This window comes from Canis lupus, chromosome 1 (genome assembly GCF_003254725.2).
Source record: "Canis lupus dingo isolate Sandy chromosome 1, ASM325472v2, whole genome shotgun sequence".
Taxonomy (NCBI): domain Eukaryota; kingdom Metazoa; phylum Chordata; class Mammalia; order Carnivora; family Canidae; genus Canis; species Canis lupus.
This window is the reverse complement of record NC_064243.1, coordinates 772,003-793,776: the sequence shown is the minus strand read 5'-3', so window position 1 is coordinate 793,776 and position 21,774 is coordinate 772,003. Positions and strand designations below refer to the sequence as shown.

Here is a 21,774-nt window from a genome sequence, read left to right as displayed (position 1 = left end):
GCATACACACACGTGTGGGGGGGAGTGTGCGGGGCATGTGTGTGTGTCCATGTCAACGCACGGTGACCCACAAACACACAACACTGACCCCCATGGCCGGATGGAGCCCAGGCCCAGCACGTGGGTGACACGGATGTCATGGGGCTTGTGGGCTGTTATCCTGTGCATGGTTGGGCCGGGTAGGGAGACACACCTGGGCACCCAGACCTGTGTGTGTGGAGGGGTGGCAGGGATGTCACTCCACAGGGTCGCCCAATAGCCAGGGCAGCACCCAGTGGATGCACATAGCAGTGCGCTGCACATAGCAGGCACTTAGTAAGCACTGGCCCCCGCCGTGAGAGCGTGTGCAGGCCCTGCACACACCCCCACACACGCATGCCCTCACCTTCATGGCTGTGTCGTGGCCTCCATGGCACCTACTCTCCTTGTGAGCATGGATTTGGGTGGCTGCATGACTCCGCTGGGGGAGGTTAATGCCGTGTGACTCAAACTGCAGAGGACGCTGCATGTTTCTGCCCTGTGAGCCTCCCCTCACCTCCCAGGACAAGTCCCAGCAGCAGGATTTATGACAGCACACAAGCGCATTCAGGGTCATAACCCATGGGGCATGGTGGAGGGGCCCACGGGGGATGGCACACGTCACTGGGTGGGGGCATCACTGTTGCAGTAACAAGCAGCCCCCCGTGGGTCCCCCAGGCTGCATGCTGATGCTCCCCTGAAAGGGCCCGGGCAGGCCACAGGACTCCTGGACAAACATGCACCGTAGGCCAAAGTTCCAGGACTCAGGAAGGGACAGACACCCAAAGCATCTGCCCCTCGAACCGGGGCCACTATAGGGCCTGGGGCCGCCCCTGGGTGTCTGTGTTCTCGATGGAGAAAGCACGCTGCGCTCTGCTGGATGGTGCCTTGCTGTCGTGCTCATCCCTGTGTCCACGTGAACACCTGCCCTACCCTGCAACCTCTCGGGCCCTCAGACATGCCGCAAACACAGCTCCTCCCATGTCCTTCGATACAGTTGCACACCCCATGTACCCAGGCCCCACAAAGCACAGGGCGCGGCACCTCCAAGCCAGATGCAGATGGACGGTGGTCAGGGCTGGGAGCTGGGGACAAAAAGAGGATGAAAGGATACTGGTGGTGGAGATGGCTTGGTAACACCTTCCATCAGGATCCGCTGTATCGTTGGGCCCCCAAGGTAAATCCTCTCAAAACACAGACAGGAGGTGCCTCCTCCTCAAGCTCAGGGGCACATGGTCAAGTCCTCCTTCCTGTTGGGGCTAGGAGCGCCACGCTAAGGCCTCCCACCAACTTCTGTTCTTGTGTAAGTTCATTCTAACCTGATCTGTCCTTCTCCACGTGCATCTTGGTGTTGTTCGCTTTCACCCTGTTCGGTGCCGGTGAGCCATGAACCTTGAAAACAAAACAAACAGTGCATGTGACAGCCAGCCCCCAACCCTGGCAGGTCCTCCCAGAGCCAGGCCTCGCCTTCTGGAACTTGCCGCCATGGCCAGCAGGTGGGGGAGGCCTGCATGAGGCAGGTGGGCAGGTGGGTGGGCAAGCATCTCCTGCACCCCAGGCCCTGGGTGCGAGTGGCCGGCCAGTCTGTGGATACTCCTCTCTTGTGTCCGCCAGGTTCCCAGAGCTGTCTGTGCTGTGCGCATCACTCCCAGAATCACAGTGGACTTTCCTCCGTCTAAAGTACGAGTCGCCCTGCAGCGGGGTGGCCAACTGTGACAGCAGTAGTCTGCGTTGAAGGTAAGTTGCATTCAATGTCGGGTAAATTACACTTGTATTTTCAAATTTTTCTTAAAACCAGCATGACATCAAAATAGTTGTTATAAACTTCTAGGAAACATCAAACAATATCTGAAACAAAAAGGCATAAGTTCAAGAGAAATACATGAGATTTCTGCCACTAAAAAGATGGCACAATCTAAATAAGATGCAGAAGTGGGACAGAGGTGAATGCAGAGTGTTTGCCAAGGGTTTGGGCACATTCTGCCGGGGCCTCCAAGGGCAGCAGATACCGGGACGTGGATTGTTTGAAAACACCAAACAATCCTCCGAGGGCACAAGGCCTGGCCTTCCTGCACAAAACTCCACCACGAGGGACAGAGATGCAGGTGCTCCATTTCAGTGTCTATGAAATGCAAAACAATGTCACCCCAGATGCTGATGGATTTTCACTGTGTCTGCCCATCTGTCACTAGGAAGGGTCAGGTCCCTGGAGCAGTGTTTGCTGCGTGCCCACAGACACCAGGCTTCCAGGAAAACCAAGGGGCACCCACCGCCCACCTGTGTACAGTTCAGGGATGGACAGGGCTCAGCACCGAGCTCACTCCCAAGGACACCAGAGCAGAAGGGCCTGGAACTTGGCAGCATTTGGCCTGCAGAGACAGTCAGCTGGGAACCTGAGGTCAGAGGAGGTGGCAGGAGAGGACGGCACAGACCATCAGGCAGAGGTGTGAGTGGCCGGGCAGGACCTGGGGCAGACAGGGGGGCGGAGGACTGGGGTGGGGGTCTTAGAGGAGGACTGAGGGTGGGTGGGAGCCACAGAGCAGGGAGCGCCTGCAGTCACGTGGAGACCAGGGCTCCTCCTCCACCATGTCATCCGGGCGCACAGTGTGAGGCAGCTGCTGCTCCAAGTGGGAGACATACCCTAACCCATCCTGGCCATCGGCATTGGGATGTGGGGGATGCAGGTGGGGTGAGCGGGAGCAGACCCTCGAGCTTGGCCCTGCTACCTGCCTGGATCTCAGCCCCAGCTTGACCCCAGTGTCTCCCCAGCCGCATCAGGACCTGATCATCTCACACACTCATATTCACTCCATGTGCACATGCAGCTCAAAACCCCTCCCGTGAAGGGGCGACAGTGGGGAGAGAACACTCGAGACCATAAGCAAAGGATGAAAACAGGACCGAGGTGGGGATACGGTGACTTGGCTGTGGGTCCTCAGGGGGCTGACTAGCTTTGGGGGTGGGGGGCGCCCTCCAGCCAAAGCACCAGAAATCTTGGGTCAGCCGGCAGATCCCAGCACATGAGGCTGCCCACGGACCGTGGCACATGGTTCCCAGGACGGCAGCCCCAGGGGCACATCCCGCTGCTCCCCTGCAGGTGCAGAGAGAAGGGACGGTGTCCTGCACGCTGCGGGGCCATGCCTGCTTTCAGGACAGACCAGCGCGCAGCACCCCGAGAGCAACCTCCCCATATTGCAGCTTTGTCATGCTGTTCAATAACAGGCCTGTGTTCAATAACCAAATGGGAGCCCAGACCCTGACGGCTCGGAAGGGCTTCTGCCCGGGTGTGAATTTGCTGACAAAGAGACACACGGCCTCCCCAGTGAGTTCCCCCAGAGGAGGAGGGGCACTGCGCACGGTACCCCCCTGCGCAGGGCGCTCCAGCGGATGCCACTCTGTAACCCAGGCCTGAGGTCACAGTGGGGCAGGGGTCACAGCAGCTCGGGGGCAGTCACGCCACAGTGGGGGGGGGGGTGTCTCATCACAGTGGAGGTTGCATAGGAGCAGGGGTCACACCACAGCAGGGATCACAGCAGAGCGGGGGTTCATGCTATGGGGGAGGTCACAGCAGAGCTGGAGTCACAGCAGAGCAGAGGTCACACCACAGTGAGGGTCATGCCGGGACCTGGCATCCCGCGGCCTCACGGCGGTGCTTTCCGACTGCCATCCAGGAAGGTTCCAGGCGAGCTGCTGAAGGGACAGCTTCAGACTGGAGACAGCGCTGCAGGTCTGACCTTCTGTGGAATGGTGCCGGTGCACTTAATCCCCTAGGAACCTGGACAGAAGAGCCCCAGAGTCGGCCTTGCTGTGGGCAGAGGAGGGGACCCGAGCCTGGGGTGTCCCCCCATAAGAATGACTGTCTGGAAAAGCCAAGGGAGGGGCTGGGCCTGGCGGCTCCTCAAGCCCCCCTGGTGGGGGGAGCCACCAGCACGAGCTCCGTTTTGGGCCAGGGGCCAGACGCAGGCCCACCAGCTTCTAGAACCTTCTGTCCTCACAAGCCCATGGGATCCAGGGAATGGCCCCTGGCCGGCAGTGGGTGGGCTGGGCCATGTGGCCAAGAGCTGCTCTCATCCTGGCAGGAGCAACGTGGGCTCCAGTGGCTGTGATGTCACCAGACACCAGCAAGGTTGTTCGGGGGGCCCTGAAGGCAGCAGAGGAGCCCAGCTCCCATCCCCCATTGGACCTCATAGTCCAAAGTCTGGGGCAAGACCCCGCCAGCTCCATCCTGACACACCAGTGCCTTTCAAGGCTCTGAAATGTGGCAGCTTCCAGGCTTTTCTGGCAATGTTTCTGGGGCTGTGGTTCCGTGGGGCCTGGCAGCCCTGCTCCTCTCAGGACAGAATCCCAAGTGAGCCTACAGGGGTGCAACTAGAAGTGTCTCCACCAGAGTTGTCACCAAACTTACTGAAAGTGTGAGCCTGTCTCAGAACGAGTAAGTCCAGCCGGGCTGTGCTCTTGTCGACGGGAGTCTGCGCCAAGGCAAACTTCGCCAGCGTTTGAACTCTGTAAACATGTAGCGCCAACCTCAGATCTTTCAGAAGTTAGAGGCTTCAGTGGAAGTTCTTGGGCCGTCACATTTCTTGAGAAGTTTGGGGCAAGAAAAGAGCATCTGTGTCACTTGAACACAAGGCCCCTGGCCCTGCTCTGCGTCTCCAGGCCACTTGCCCCAGGCACCCCAGCCTTGAACCCCTGATGTGGCCACGAGAGATCGCCCCACAAGGTGGAGAGGGTCTGGGCGCCCCCGCCGCCTCCCCGGGGCAGCCGTCTTGTCTGGACCGCCTCGGAGGTCTGCCGGCAGGAGGCTGGGTCAGCCCGACGACAGGTATCCATGCAGGGGCTCCTGGCCACCCAGACGATTTTCCACTGGGCGTCTGGGTAGGACGGAAAGTGTGTTGAACCATTAGGGCAGGTTTTACTGGACTTGCAAAGAAGAGTGACATCCACTCAAAATACACCATAAATCCCTTTCACGGGATGGAATGTGTCAGCCTCACTGCCTTGGCATAAAGGACAGGAGGGACCGCAGCGTAAGCAGCCCCAGGAAGCACGTCTGAGGACAGGTGCAGGACGCGCGACGCCACTCGGGGGACCCCACAGCATCCCCCGCCCAGGAGGGCCCCCTGCACCACTCCGCCAGGGGCTTCAGCTCCGTGCTTCCTCAAGCACCGGCTCCGCTTGCTGATTCTCACAAGCCGCCTTCCGTCCCCACTGCGACTCTGGATCACTCCTTTCTATTTAAAACAGGTTGTGTCGTGAGTGTGCAGCATCACAGTCCTTCCGGAGAAACGGGGGCCCCAGAGGCCCCCACACGATCTTGCGTCCTGGGCCCTGGCTCCCCTTGCTTCACAAGCTGCCGTGGTGGCAAGACAGCCAGGGCTGCCAGCGAGGCATCTGTGCAGGGCAAGTGTGCCCGCACTCCCGGGCTGCTTCCCCACGTGTGTCAGATTACTAGCAAAACACACGTAGCATATATAAGCTACCGTCACGATGGCATTCAAACAGTTCACCACGTTCAAAACGCCCAACCCCCATACCCAACACCGTCCCCCACACCCGTCCCACCTGTCCCCAATACCTGTCCCTGACACCATCCCCATAGGCTTCACCTGCAACGGAGCCCCCACTCCACCACCCCCCGCGCCCACCATCTGCTTTCTGTCTCCATGATCAATGGCTCTAGGGACATCCTATGAGTGGACTCACAGCACATTGGCCCTTTCGTGTCGGGCTCACCTCGCTCGGCACAGCGTCGTCCAGGATCACCTGTGTCGTCACAGGTGCCACAGTCTCCCTCCCCCTTCCTGCAGAATGATGTTCCACTGTGTGCTTGGACTACTCTATGCCCATCCATCCACCTGGGCCACGGGCACCTTTGCAAAAACCGCTGTTCTGAATGTGGGGCACATGTATGTTTTTGAGGCTCTGCTTTCAATTCTTTGAGGGATGTACTCAGTCTTCACTGTACTTTAATATATGATTTCGTATTTCTGTAAGCCACTTTTATACAGGTTGGAAAATATAAGTCATTTATTAATTGAAATATATTAACTGTGTGGGGGGGAGGAAAGAGAGGAGGGGGAGGGAAACAGGAGGTTGAGGAGGGATGAGGAGGCGGGAGGGGGAGGCTTTGGAAGGCCTGGCCACCCCCATCCCCCACTGGTTCCAGTGTCCCCAGGGAGACGATCTGCTGTGGGCCCTTCCCGCAGGAGTCACTCCCCGTGACCCACATCCATGTTCCCCAGTGTCTCTGATGCCACCGGGCTCTGATGTCCAGGCATCTCATCAGTAATAAGTGCTCATAACCCCCAGCTGCTATGGAGATGGATGCACGGTAGGCTCCTTGGGGCTGGGCACAGGGCCTCCATCACGGCGCAGCTCCTTTGTCTCCCTGTGCCCCCAGCTTCATGCTCCAGCCCCTACCCTTTGGTTTGGGTGATTTGGTCACTCCTGGTCTCTGTGACTGCAATCAGACCCCAGGGTCCTCACCCACAGGCCTCCCCACCCCGCCCACCCCGAGAAACCAGGATGCTCAGGAGTCACCTCTAAATTGGACATCTCAAGGTGCCAGGGACACAGGTCGTAATCCATGGGTGGTGGGCGTGGAGCCCAATAATAGCAGGAGTGGGCCCACCGAGGTCCACGCAGGTGGCCCCAGCTGCACCCCTGCACCCGGGCTCCTGCTCCCCTGCACCTGGGTTCACAGGTGTTCAGCCTCCTCCCTGCACCCGGGCTCTAGGCAACCAGGCTGCTTCTGGTCCCTTAGACCTCTCAGGTGTAATCTGGCCATTCCTAAACCTCTTCCCCCCTGGCATGGTGACAGCACACCTCTCATTCAAGCCTGATCCCTCTCTTTTCCTGATTAGTAAACTGAGTTTTGCCATTTTTATTCCGAGGATGCTATAAATACAAAGAATTACATTTCATCCTGCACACATAATTTTCAAAGGTCCAATTGTGCCCCCGTGTGGTGACAGAAAAGACTGCCAAGCGGAGAAAGCCACAGGGAGAGTCTAACTTGCTTGCCCAGGGTCTTCAACACTACTTGCAGCAATTGCAAATAATCAAGGACGACGGCAGTGCCACACCAGCCTCTGTGCGAAGCCTCATCATATTGTCTTGTTCATTCTGTAAGGCCAGATACTATGTTTATTATCTGATTTATCTATTTATTTATTTCCTCAACAAATATTTCTTTTTTAAAAAAGATTTATTTATTTATTTATTCACGAGAGAGACAGACTGAGAGAGAGAGGCAGAGACACAGGCAGAGAGAGAAGCAGGCTCCCCGAGGGGAGCCTGATGCAGGACTTGATCTCAGATCCTAGGATCACAACCTGAGCCAAAAGGCAGGCACCCAACCACAGAGCCACCGAGGCGCCCCTCCACAAATATTTCTTAATGCATTTTATATAACCCTGGAGCATTTTAAGCAGTTGCTTCATAGTAGGAAATAAGACCCATTTTATGCAAGAGGAGTCTACAAAACCACAATCTTTCCTCCCTCCCAAAGCCAATTAATTACTTGGTATCTGAATTCCCCAAAATTGCAACACTTCATGATATGGAGAAATCGACAATGTCTTGGGTTTCTTCATTCTAATTGTTTTCCCCATGAAAAAGCTAGCAGTCATCCTGGCAGGTTAAGGGCATGTATGCTACGGGCAAGCCCCTGTGCTTCTGGATGCTGACTACTCTGCAAAAGTATAACAGACCAAGAGAGTTCTGGAGTTAGAGGCCAGAATCCAGACGCCACCACTGCAGTACCCAGTGTAGCTACAGCCGAATGAATGTCAGTCTCCTCACCCAGAAAATGAGAATAGGAACATGCCTTAGCTCACAGGATTGCCTCTAGGGTGGAATCAGGTACTGAGCTGAGGGCCCAGGAAGCACCGGCAGTGGGAGGTGAGGGCTCGCCACGGGGAAGACAGGACGGGACCAGAAAGAGCTTGGACTCACAGACTAATGGTTATTTCCAAACATCTGATTTTCAGGTTTCCAAACTGTTGGCTAAGTTCCACTAATCACTCTCTGCCCCCAGAGCCTCCTCATTCCTCTCCCCACCTCACATTGCACGCAGGGTGACAGGCTAGTAACTCCAAGCACGCACCCCAGGCCTCTAATTGTGTAAAGGGCCAGCTTCCTGATTGCATTAACAGCATGAGGAATTTCCAAATTACCAAGGGCCTTCTCCCCCGGCACAGCTACTCGACAACATGATATAAATCAGAGGCCTTGCTTCAGAGGCCGGGGAGAAGAGTGAAGGACTTGGAAGCCGATCAGCAGGTGGAGGACCCCAAACCAGGTGAGGAGACGTGGAGCTTCCCATTCTCACTGTGGTGAAGGGGCTTGTACCAAAGCCTCCCACGATCGTTTCTTCAGCACCGTCCCCAAACCTCAGATGCCTGAGCACCCCCACATGGCAGCCGGCATGCCCCTGTGTCACTGGTGCTATCAGGTACTTAATATATTTATTTAAAGTCATATTTACTTAATCATCTGGTTCACTTAGCCTTGTCCTAAGTAAGGAGGGTGGGAGGAACGTCCCCCCTGACGGTGGCCACCTCCTATCACACTGGGAAGTGGCTGCGGTGCTGGCCTCGGGGAGCCTTCCTCGGGATGAACCCTCCTGGACTCTGAATATCCATACCCCACTGTGCTGCACCCCGCAAAGGGGTGAACTACACGCAGAAGCTCTATAGGAGGAGCTTTTGCAGGAGGATTCAGCAGCACGGAGAACCAGCCCCATCTTCTGTGACAGTAAATCACCTGTGGCGCCACCGTAGGGTCCCTGTCTGTGCTTTGTCTTGGTGACGTTACTTTCTATCCCAGCCACCGGCAGTCTTCAAAACAGAAATGGAATTTTTACTTGTGTGTTTGGAAACCACATCTATGGCTCCTATGAAACAAATTTCCCCAGGATTCTTTTATCTGACAGGCTAGAAAGTCATTTCTTTTTAAGGCTGTTTCTCCCTAAAACGTGCTTCCAAGCCGCAATTACACAGATCTGAGATGTGCAGCTATGCCTTTGCTGTGGCCTCACAGTGGAGCCTGTGGGTGTGGTTAAATTATGATTTTTATTCTAAGGGGAGGCTAAGAAACATCTGCTGCCTGATGGAAACCATGTGTTATTACAAGACACTACGTCAGGCGTTTTAACATGACATATTCCTTACAATTGCACTTACTAAACAGAACACCATTACAGAATTCCCACTAATGTTCTCATCACACACCAACTCAACAGCCTTCCCCTGCAACTCACAGGGGATTGATCAGTGCAATTATTTTGTAAAGGTCTTTGTCAGTGGATTCAAAATAACCAGAAATAGTAATTATTATTATTTAGGATTCAAGTGTTAATTTTCCAGCTGAGATGCAGCCTCAGCCTTCCACAGCTACAGGTGTGGATAAAGTGGAAAATAAAGCCGTGTGCACGGCACGTCTTCTGGGGGAGCACACCAGAGTCTCCCTTTGTCCTGTGAGCGGGGTGCTGCTCCTGCGGACGTGCATCAGAAACACGGCCCCGAGATCCGTAGGGAACCTTCCGCCACCAAGGCCCAGGTCTTCAAGGCCCAGTTCACCTTCCTCAGCTGTAAACCTCAGACAGCCAGGTCGCTCATGGGGCAGACAGGAGTGTCAGCACCCACAGCCCCGGGCCGGCCCTCAGGCTTCCCCACCCAAGCCGCCGAGCTCCACGTCTGAGGTCCGAGCGGGGCACACAGGAAACCAAGCAGGTCTGGGCCAGCTGTCTGGCCACAGGCCCTCAGGGCCACATGGGGCGGCGAGGCCGGAGAAGCTAGCACCCCAAGCTCGGCCTGTCCGGGGCCCACTCAGACATTCAGGCAGCCCGAAACGGCAGCGGCAGTGCTAGGATCTGGATGTCCTGAGCTGGACCGGCCAGGACAAAACAGAGGAGGACTAGGAAAACCAGGGACGGAAGGGGGGGGGGCCTCTCCTGCCGCGGGACACTGAGGGCCGTACAGGACTGTTAGGGACAGCACTGTGCCAACGAGGATGGAATGCCCACGTCCCCAGAAAGACAAGTGAGCAGAACAAAATCTACATCTTCTGTGTCTCTGTGGAGCCTCGCAGTCCTCCTGGAAACCCAGAGCCTCAGAGGACCCTGCAGGAATCACCCTGACGCCAAAGCCAAACAGAACATTACAGGAAAACTTCACACCAGTGTCTCATGAACACGGACACAAAACCCTTAACAAAACATCAGCAAACTGTATCTAAAGGCATTTAAAGGATTAAAGGAGTGCCTGGTGGCTCCATCGGTTGGGCATCCAACTCTTGACTTTGGTCATGATCTCAGGGTCGTGGGGTTGAGCCCTGCATCGGGCTCCCCGTTCAGAGGGGGTCTGCTTCTCCCTCTCCCCCTGACACTCTGCACTTTCTCTCTACATAAAGAAATAAATCTTTTTAAAAAATCTTTGAAATGATTATAAACCATGACTGATCAGAATTTATCCCAGGAGTGTAGATTGAATCCGAAAATAGGTCCATCAATAGCTGTGGGAAAATATTATTGACAAAATCAAATGTCTACTCAAAAAAAATTTTTGACATTTTATTTATCTGCCAGAGAGAGGGAGAGGGAGAGAGAAAGAGCACGCACAGGCAGGGGGAGTGGCAATCTCCCCACTAAGAAGGGAGCCCAATGCAAGGATTCGATCCCAGGACCCCAGGATCATGACCAGGGCTGAAGGCAGACACTCCACCCACTGAGCCACCAGGGTGCCCCTAATCATAGCAGTTTTTGAAGAAAGACTTGAGTTCTTTCCCTCCTTAAACTGTGAACAAGGAAAGAGCATCTGTTCTCACCACTTCTACTGAGCTCCTAGTCTGCACAATGACTACCTCCCCTCAAAGAAAAGAGGGGAATGAGAGAAAGGAGAAGAAATGAAAGCCATAAATACTGAAAAGAACAATAAAACATTTATGGATGACCTGATCATGTTTATAGAATATTCTAAGAATTCTACAAAAGAACAAAACACACAAACCAAAAAGAACTACCAGAACTAATAAGCAAGATTATCTCATCAAGATTGTGGATTACAGGATGATCATGCAAAAGAATCATTCCTATTTTCACATAGTATCAACAACCTGAAAATTAAGAAAACAATTCCATTACCATAGCATCAAAAAAAATAAAATACCTTACATTAAATGTTAACAAAAGAAGTGCAAGATTTGTTCACGTAAAACTACAGAACATCGCTGAGGGGAATTATAGAAGATTTAAATAAGAAACATTCCATGTTCGTAGATGGAAAGAGTCAGTATTGTTTAACTTTCAGCTCCATGCAATCACTACCAAAATCCCAGCATGTTTTTGCAGAAATTGACAGAGCAATCCTATTATTTTTATGGACGAAAAGGACCCAGAATAGTGAAAACAATTCTGAAAGAGAACAAAGTCAGAGAATTTACACCATCGGTTTTCAAGCTCACGCTACAGCTGCCGCAATCAAGATCAGCTGGTGTCGGCATAAGGACAGACATAAAAATCGGTGGCGTAGAACTTGAAATTACAGGACATTCATGGTCTACGTGGCAAAATGTAACACAGAACAACATTCTAAAGAGCCGCTGGAGAGAGATTTCTTTCTATTAAGGACCCTCTCAGCCCTATAGTACCTTCCATGTCTATCTCGTGCTAGATTCGAAGCAGGGCATGAACGGACAGCGGCCACCCCCCATCCTCTGTTTCGAATTACACTAAGATGCTCATCCTGGGACCTGTTTTTTGTTTTTTTTTTTTTTTAATAAACTCTCTCCTGTGGCTGTTATGGAAACTTGGTAGTCATGAGGGGAGAAGCAAATTAGAAGGTAATTTGTACATAAATTACATGTGGAATTTATACAGGAAGACTATGTCCTCTAACACAACATTTAACATTTTTTATTATGAAAGTTTTCAAAACATATGCAAAGATCTTGATGTTGCTCTTACTAGTCCCTAAGTATCAGCAGAGAACCTTCTTCACGCCAGCTGCATCTGCCATTCCTTGTGCTGGATTCTGTAGAAATAAATCCCAGGTGCCATATCATTTCATCTCTAGGTATGCCAGCCTATGTCTCTAAGTGATAAGGATTTTTTTTTAAACAAATCATCAAGTAAATCAGCATTAAGCTCCCATAGGAATTATTTTAATAGGGACACCTGGGTGGCTCAGAGGTTGAGCGTCCACCTTTGGCTTGGGGCATGATCCCAGGGTCCTGGGATCAAGTCCCACATCGGCCTCCTGCAGGGAGCCTGCTTCTCCCTCTACCTGTATCTCTGCCTCTCTCTCTGTGTCTCTCATGAATAAATAAAATATTTTTTAAATGAATTATTTTAATAAACAGGAAAAAAAATCCACACATGGACTATCCACATTGTCTATAAAGTCTAGAGTTCTTTTTGAAAAGCCTTTTTTACACTCATCTCATGATGTAAAGTCAAATGAGTGCTATGCTTATCTTCCCAAAAATATATCCTTTTCCCATATGCGATGGTGACCAACCTGTTGCCATTGCCAGGGCAGAGTAAACCCACTGGGCTGCAGGGGGTACATTGGGGCTGTCGGTGTGCTCACCCTATGCGGCACTCGGGGGCTCTAGGGTAACCACTGCGGAGCTGGGAACACTGAGGCTGCCTGCAGGCTCTTGGCCTAGGAGAAAGGCTTACTACCCAGATCTGAACCTGATAAAGCAGGGTTTCAAATGAAAACTTGGGGCTTGGAGAATCAGATTCATTCTAAAGTATGTTTTATTCACACCTGACTTGAAATAATAATTTTAAAAGTTAAGCCTAAGCCATAGGGGCAGTGCAAGCCCCCAGAGCTACATCTCCCTGCCGTGAGGAACACACCTGGGGGGAATCTGAGACCAACCAGGCTCTCTCATCCCCTGGGCTGTCACCAGATCATAATCCATAGATGCTCCTGCGGAACTAACCCCAGACTTTACAGCATCTCCCTCTGCTGGGAAGTATGAACAACAAGGACAAAGAGCAGGAAGCGTCGGGGCCTATTTGCTGCCGCAGTTACCTGGTCGCTCCCAGAAAGGAGCTGCCTGATGCAGTCTGGACTTCCACAGGCCCCGAGCGTGGGTCCTGATGCAGACACTCCCTTCCCGTCAGCTTGTGGGGCTATGATTGACAGTCGAAAGGCAGGTGTGCTAGCCCCTGCCCAGACTGGCATGCACACACCAGCCGCTTTCACCAGCAGCACCTGCCTTCTCCCAGGGGCCACCAGGGCCATTTCCCATCTCCCGGCTATCTGTCCCCTTCCACAATTCACACAGTGTGTACTAGTGGTTCCCTTAAAAAAGAAACAACAACAAAAAAACACAAAACATAAAGGTAGCATGTTCCTTTTAGCCAAAATGCATCTCTTTTCATTGTCCCTCTCTTCTGGAAGAGCCATTCTAGTGGCAGTGCTGGGCAGCCAAGCCCAGGGGAGCGTCGGGGTGCAGCCGGAGGCCAGGATGGTCCCAGGGCCCACGCAGTGGATGAGGGGCATGTCTAACTGACTTGTATCTTATGTGGTGAAGCGCGAGTGTCGTCAAGTTAACCCATCACACAGGATCATCCCATACCCAGGTGCCTCATCTGTCTGCAGGCTGCTTACCTCCCAGAGCCCCAGTCTCCAAGTGGCTGAAAACTCTTCTGTGACAGCGTCTCTCCTTCCCACGCGGGCGCATTCCTGTCTCCACCTTTCACTCAGCCCTTCATTCAAATAGAAGGGACTGGGAGCTGACAGCTCCTCCTGGGCCACAAATGGCCACAACAGGCCAAAAAATAGGCGGGGGAGTTCCCTGTTGGTCTCTCTGATCCAGTTAAACACAAAGAAAGAAAAATCAGAAAGGAGACTTCTACTCCAGGCAGGAGGGCCATGGAGACACTATGAAGGGCCGTCACACTACAAAACAATTAGATTCTAAGACTTGATTTTCATGCCAGAACTGGGTTTAAAAGTAGCAGGGGCATCCTGAAGATTCCCAAGCCAGGGAGACCCTCCTGAACTGGATCCAGGGCAGGGAAGGAGAGTGGGAAAATACAAAGAGTGGGGTGCCCTCAGGGAACCTGCCGGAATCAGGATGGCTTGGGGTTGTGGAGGTGGGGAGGGTCAGCAGCACAGGTGACTCCAGACCCCTGCCCACAAGGATGTGGTAGTGCCCACCGCAGGCCCTCTGGCTCTGGCCATAGTGATCACCATGTTCCCACAGATGACTGTCAACTGAACACAAGCTCACAAACAGCACCAACCAGGAGAGGAAACCATGTATATGAACTGAGTCAGTAGGAATAACAAACAAAACAGACAAACCCACAATCATATCAATTGTTCAAAGGATCAGACTCAGAATCTTAAAAATTAGGTGTAACCTATTAAGGGAAAAAGACAGAATTACCAAAATAAATGAGCAAGTAAAAGCAGACAATAAATGAACATACATATTTGAAAAATATCCAAATACAGCTTTCATTAGTGAAGACTATGATTTTTGAAGCCTCAAAAGATGAGTTAGACAGCAGATTACACACGGACGAAGGGAGGCTAATAAACTGGAGGCACATCAGAAAAAAATGCACCTAGTGCTGAACAGAGACATGGGAAGAAGGAAAATGTAACAAAGATTGAACAGGTGTTACAGCACAAGAAGGCTTAACAAATACTGATCCATTCAGACTTCCATACAACTAGAAGGGAAGAAGTATTTAAAGACATAATGCGTGAGAACTTCAAGAACCAATGAAAGTCATGAATCTAAAATACATCCTAAACAGAATAAAGGAAAAGAAACTCACCCCTACACTGATGGCAATGAAATGAGAGAACATCAACGACAAAGAGAAGACAGGTCACCTACAAAGTCACAAGGACCAGACTGACAGGCTTTCAACAAAGCAGGGAAACCAGAATCCAACGGGAAACGTCTTCTAACAAAACAGATCTCTGCTGCCTGATGGCTCTATGCTGGCCAATGCTAGCCTTCCTCAACAAGAGCAAAATAAGACGTTCTCAGATAAACAGTTTCCCTCCACCATAACCTTGGAACCTCCAAGAGAGTGAGCACCAATGCATGAGCAGGCTGCTGATGGGGCGCATGTACATCCACGTGTCATAAGTAAGTGATGTTACACGAACGTTTTAGATATATGATAGCTAGCCCTTATTTCAACAGTAAGTTTCTTCTCATTGGAATGTTTCTCTTCCTAAAAATTAGTTGTTACTTAAAAAAAAGGAAGACATGAAATATAAGAAAAAATGGTGAGCAAATAAACTGATAAATATACATCAAATAAAAGCAAACATTGTCAACAAATAGTAAGAGTACCTAATTTGGGGATGTAAAAATGCAGAACCAAAATACTGGACAATTTCAGCATGTAAGTCTAGAGAAGTGCCAAGGTATGTATAAGTCCTTTAAGATCTATATATTGTTTGCAAAGAAATCGGAATATTAACTTTACATTAAGTTAGGAATTTCAATGGTGATAAGCAAAAGAATAAAAATGGAGTAAGAAAAAATAAAATAAACAGAAAAGCAGATGTCAATATATCAAATATATCACCAAAGGGGGAGAAGAGATAATAAAGGAGAAAATACACCCCTAGAAACATGAGGTTAAGGGACGCTTGGATGGCTCAGCGGTTAAGCTCTGCTTTCAGCTCAGGGCGTGATCCTGGAGTTCAGGGATACAGTCCCACATGAGACTCCCTGAGGGGAGTCTGCTTCTCCCTCTCCCTCTGCCTATGTCTCTGCCTCTCTCTGTGTGTGTCTGTCATGAATAAATAAATAAAATCTTAAAAAAAAGAAACATGAGGTAAATATGAACGTCTTGGACTTGCAGCTGATAGTGTGAGAATAAACCATAGAAGTCTAGCTACATGTTGTTTATAGCATAAATATCTAAATGTAAGGTACACAAACATTAAAAGTAAAAATGAAGAATATACCAGGCAAATATTTATTAAAAGAAAGTTATGATAGTCATGTTACTTCAGACAAAAACATTTTAAAGGATAAGCATTGTTCAGGGTACAGAGAGAGGGCTCCACACAATGAAAAAGGTTCAACTGATGAAGGATATAAAAATTCTAAATTTGTATTCTTTTAATAACAGCCTCTCACACACAGACACACACACACACACAAATGCATGCACACATACACAAACCTGCACACAAACATGTACACACATACACAAACACACACATGCACACACACACCGTTAATAAAACTACAGGGAGAGATTGGCAAATTCACAACCATAGAAGAGATTTCAACTTCTCTCTCAACCATTGCTTGGTCAAACAAAAAAATATGTAAACTTAGAAGATTTGAATGACACGTTAGCTTTATTGATTGGGTAGATGTAGAATCCTGAATCAAATATGGGAAAAATACACATTCTTTTGAAGCACATATTAACCTGATCCTGGAATTATGCCAATTGCATTAAATTTCAAAAAAATTATAACATTCAGATTATGTTATCTGACTATAATGCTATTAATTTAGAAATCAACCATAAAATGATGGGAGAAAAATCCCCATGCATGTGGACATTTTTAAATACACTTCTCAATAACTGATTTGTCAAAGAAAAAGATCATGGTGGGGACGCCTACAGGGCTCAGCAGTTGAATGTCTGCCTTTGGCTCAGGTCATGATCCCAGGGTCCCAGAATTGAGTCCCACATCAGGCTTCCTGCATGGAGCCTGCTTCTCCCTCTCCCTGTGTCTCTGCCTCTCTCTCTGTGTCTCTCATGAATAAATAAATAAAATCTTTAAAAAAACCATGGTGAATACAAAAGAATAACTGCATGATTGACAGTAGGAAGATTGCATATCAAAACGTGAAATGAAGCAGAAGTAATGCTTGAAAGGACATTTATGTCATTGAAGTTTTCCTCAAAAAGGAAATTAAATGAATGAATGAATTCATTAAATTAATGAATTCACCTAAATTAATGAATTTAATATAAAAAACTTTTTGAAAGATTAACAAGTTTAACATCAGCTCACAAAAATCTATTGCATTTTTATATGCCAGCAACAATCAACTAGAAAAGGTTGGAGTGTTTTCTTTTAAAGTATCATGTAAAAACAGAAGTGTCAGCAAAAAAATAAACTAGGAATAGATCTAACAAAAAATGTGCAAGTCCTAAATGGAGAAAATCATTAAAATCTTATTAGCAGACATTAAAGAGAACCTAAATAAACAGACTGATATACTGAGTTTATGGACGAGACAAACCAAGTCACAAAAATGTCACTTCTCTCTTAATTGATTTACAGACTCCAAACAGGTCAGATCAAAACTCTAACAAGTTTTATCAATAAAACTGACACACTAATTTTAAAATTCATGAAAAAACAAAGGCCAAAATATCCACAAAACATGTGAAGAAACTTCCCAGATACCATGACTTATTGTGAAGCTATAGAAGTTCAAGGATAGAGCAGAACAGAAAGTCCAAAATAGGCTTGTGCATCTCTAGAGACTTACTGAATTCCAGAGAGGCGTCACAGATCAATGAAAACAGGATAAGCTCTTCCATACACAGGGCTGGAACTGGCTACCCCCGTGGGAAAGACATCTGATCACTGCCTTACACCATATACAAAACATCCATTTCATATTATTTAAAGTCTTAGCTGTGAAAGGCAAAGATTTACAGATTTTAAGAAGTAAAAAAAGGAAGCTATCTTTATAATCCCAGATTAGGCAATGCATTCCTAAAATGAAGAACTGTTCATCAAAAGATTTCATACAGATAATGAAAAGGACAAGGCAAAAATTGATAGATGATGTGGGTAACATATAAACACAGGTAATCAGAAGCCATGAGGAGCTTCTACAAATCAATAAGAAGACAACCCAATAGAAAAATGAGCCATCAACATGAACAGGTAAGTCAGAGAAGATAAAGCATGAAGGGCAAGAAAACAATAGGAACAATGATTTGAGCAGATGGCCATTGGGAGACCACAGATCTTCACCCAGACCTGCAGAGCCACCCAGGGTGCAGTGGAAGTACAAAGTGAGACGGCCATGTGGGAAAGTGGTTTGGTGTTGCCCAGTAAACCCGCACTTGCTGACCCTGGGACAGAGCAGCTCCACCCTCAGACTCTAGCTCAGGGCACCAGGACACGTGCAGCACTTTTCGTAAGAATCCCAAACCACCCAAAGGTCCATCTGCAAGAGAAGGTTAAATACATCTTGTCAGCTTCCCACATGAGCTATTAAATAGAAGTCATAATGAACAATAAACCCATAAAGTAATATGAATTCTGGATACATAGTGATGAACGAAAAGGCCATTCAGAGACCACAAACTCCCCATATATGTGTGATGCGCTTTTATAAACCTCAAAAGCAAGCATAGCCACACAGTACGTTTGAGCATCCCTCCACATGCATGCAGCAAAGCCCCCATGGAGGCAGCAGAGCACATGCCAAGTTGAGGGGATTAAGGGGGTGGGACGGCAATGGAGAGCGCAGGCAGTCCTAACAGCACTGGTAATGCTGGAGATTGCAGGGTGGCCGATGGGCTCGTTTTAGGGTTAAACACAGATCTCACTGTCTGCTTAATTTAGATAATTTTTAATGGGAGGAGTGAACAGAGAAAGAGAGATCCCACTAAAGGCTGTTAAAGGTTACCCCTGGGTACAAACGAATCCGTGAGGCTCACCTGTGCTTGCCCCCCCGCCCCCCCCCCCCCACGCTGCCCATTAACCCCACCTCCCTCTGCAAACCCTGCTCAGGCCCCATCCCACTCCCCCCATGGCCACACCTGGCCTGGTTTCTTGTGAACTCTCCTCGGCCTGTGCCACCACTGGCTGCCCTGCCGGCGCCCCCTTCTCTGCCTGCACCCCCTTCCTCGGCGCCCGCTAGGCCACCCTGCTGTCCCTAGAGCCCACATGCCAGCCCTGCCCCCCCACCTACTGGCGGCTCGCCCCTGCACCCTGGCAGCTCCCATCTGGCACGCTCTCGGCGGGGGAGGGGGGACACTCCTGGGGGACATGCTCCCAGGGAACCCACCGGATCTGCACGCACCTCTCCGCCTCCCTTCTGGGGGCGGCTGTGACTCCTCATCTCACTAACCTGCCCAGCAAGTGACACACTGCTGGTTGTAGCTCAGACACTTCAACAACCACTGCCATCCATAGGGACGCCCTGGGGCTGGGGCTCTCTCTGCAGGCCCCCCACCCCCACCCCCACCCCTCAGCTGCCAGCACTGCCTGAGCACAGACCGGAGCACAGGCCAGAGAAGCTGAGACATTTGCCCAAAGGTGCGTGGTAACTACCCACTGCCTGCAAGGGTGGCTCTCCCACCCAGCAAGTAAGCTCGGGCCACTCCAAAACCAACAAAGTCAGGGTTCTTAAGCATCCTAGCCCTGCTCCCTTCTTGCCATACAGGACTCCATCACGGGATCCCCCAGAGCCCCCATCCAGGGTCCTTGTGGGGGATGCCCGTTCCCCTTCTGCCACGATCCTGTTCCCGGTCCTCCCCAGGAAGGGTGAGGCAGGTAGAGAGCAGCCCCTGCTCCTGCCCCAAGAGCTTGGGGGACGTGGACAACTGCAAACACCAGACCGCTCTGGACAATAGGGGGCTGAAAAACAGAAAATCCCAGGGGGTGGAGCTGGTCCTCAGCAAACCGCCCTCTGTGGCCCCTCGGGTCCCTGAGACAGCTAATGAATCGGGAAGCCTGAGCTTAGGGCAAGGGTGGAGAAACCCCGGTGAAGACACTCGGTGGGGGGGGGGGGGGGGGGGGAAGGATGGAAACAGAGAAGCCAGAATGCAGGCTGGCTCTCTTGGGACGCCTGCCTCACGCCCCCCAGGAGGCCCGCACATCCTAGGGGCGAGGCCAGGCCTGGGAGACAAGCTTCCTGGAGCAACAAGGGCCTACATGGGAAGTCTTCCTTCAACAGGCTTGAAAGCAGACACAGACTGAGCCACACTCCCCACTGCCCTGCACCCGTTTCAGTTCTTGGTGGACTGGAGGCCACCAGCCCCTCCCCCACATGCCTACAGAAGGTAGACTGGGCTGTTGGGGCTGCAGACGTCCACATGTGGCGCTAGGAGCTCCCAGGACAGCCCATACGGGCGGCACGTGGTGCCTCTGAGAAGTCCACGGAGGGCACCAGGCCTGCAGACCACATGGGAGGGAGCGAGGGGGAAGAGTGAATCCTGAGGTCCCCCTGGGACACAAGCTGCAGGAGTGCAGAAGACTCTTTGGAACCTCCTGAGACTTCTGGGGCTGTTTGGGGTGAGACTGGGAGAGGGTGCACCAGCCAGAGCCTGAAAAAGCAGGTTCCCATGACAGCTGGAGTGGCCTGAGGATGGTGAGGGGCTCAAGGGTCACCTCCTCTCATCAGAAGAGGATTCGGGAATCAGAAAACCATGAAGGTGGCACTGCCACCAGGGAGCTAAAGTGGAGCTTGCAAGGGGCTCTTCTCCTGCAGACTAGGGTTGGGAAGAGCCAGCAGCCCCTCCTCACCATGATATGGAAAATGTGTTGCTCTAAGGTCAGGATCAAAATCCTGTGAATAGGAAATACTCTTGGCACGCGGCTACCCGGTGTGAATTCCAGAAAAACGGCACTTGTCTTAGGGCAGCACACCTGCTGCCCAGGCAAGCGGAGGAAAACAGCCACACACTCCCTCCACGGCCTCCCTCAACACCTGGCCGTGCGGGAGGACTCAGGGCTGGAAGGAAGCTTCCAGAGACCACCGGAGGGTCATCGGTGGGGACCAGGGACCAGGGACAAAGAACTTGTGCTCTGGAAGGCCCCTCGGAGTAATATTTGGAGAAAGTGAGGCTCCTTCTATTTGCCCGTTAGAGGCCTACTCGTGTTTTGTTTCTTCCTCAATTTCTGTATTTTTGTTTTTCCAGGAATTTATCCATTTCACTTAAGTCACCTCATCTGTTGGTACGCAGTTGTCCACCTTATTCCGTCATCATCATCTTTATCTCTCTAAGTCATTCCTGACATCACCAAAGTTTCCCTCCCTTTCCCCTGGTCAATCCCCTCAAAGTCTGGCCATTTGTCCGCCTTTCCACCAACTGGCTGCCGGTTTTGCAGGGTCTCTCCGCCGCCTCCGGCGCGCTCCACTTCGGCTGCAGTCGGTGCTTCCCGCCCCTGCCCGTGTGTAGTTTGCTCTTCCGATTCCTGACGGTCCCACTAGGTTCCAGGGGTCGCCTGGACACCGCCCATCCTGCGGGGGGGGGGGGCTGGTGCGTGTTCTCAGCCCGAAGCCGCTGCTTCCTCCAGCTTCCTTCCCTGTTGGCTCAGCGCACGTCCACGCTCCGCGGGCAATGGGGGGGATGGGGGGGATGGCCGGCGGTACAACGGGGACGGCGGGGAGGCGAGCCGGGACAGCGAGGGGAGGGGGAGGGGGCCGGGGGACAATGGGGGGACAGCGGGGGGGCAGACAGCGGGGGGGCCGGGGGACACGGGGGGGTGGCCGGGAGGCAGCGGGGGACAGAGGGCGGGGGGGAGCCGGGGGACACAAGGTGAGGCGTCAGCAGGAAGGCAGCCGGGCACGGCCGCGGACCCGAGCGGTCACCGCCGCGGCGGCCGGCAGGACGAGGGCTGGCACCCCGCGGGCACAGGTCACGGCCCCGCAGGCCCGACTTCGCTCGCGGGGGGTCACCACGACACCCAGTCGCTGAGCGAGGCCCGGAGGCTGCGGGGGCCAGGGAAGCCTGACCCTCCGCCCGCGCCCTCCTGCCCCAGCGGCCCA

The 21,774-nt window shown here is 51.5% G+C and overlaps 1 long non-coding RNA gene across 1 annotated transcript; it reads left to right on the top strand.

The window, feature by feature from the left end:
- Nucleotides 1-631: 631 nt before the first annotated feature.
- Nucleotides 632-6,010, top strand: LOC112643425 (uncharacterized). The gene is made up of 4 exons (XR_003125795.3): nucleotides 632-1,514; nucleotides 1,633-1,755; nucleotides 2,211-2,464; nucleotides 3,690-6,010. It is a non-coding gene; the product is annotated as an uncharacterized LOC112643425 (long non-coding RNA).
- The last annotated feature ends 15,764 nt before the right edge of the window (nucleotides 6,011-21,774 follow it).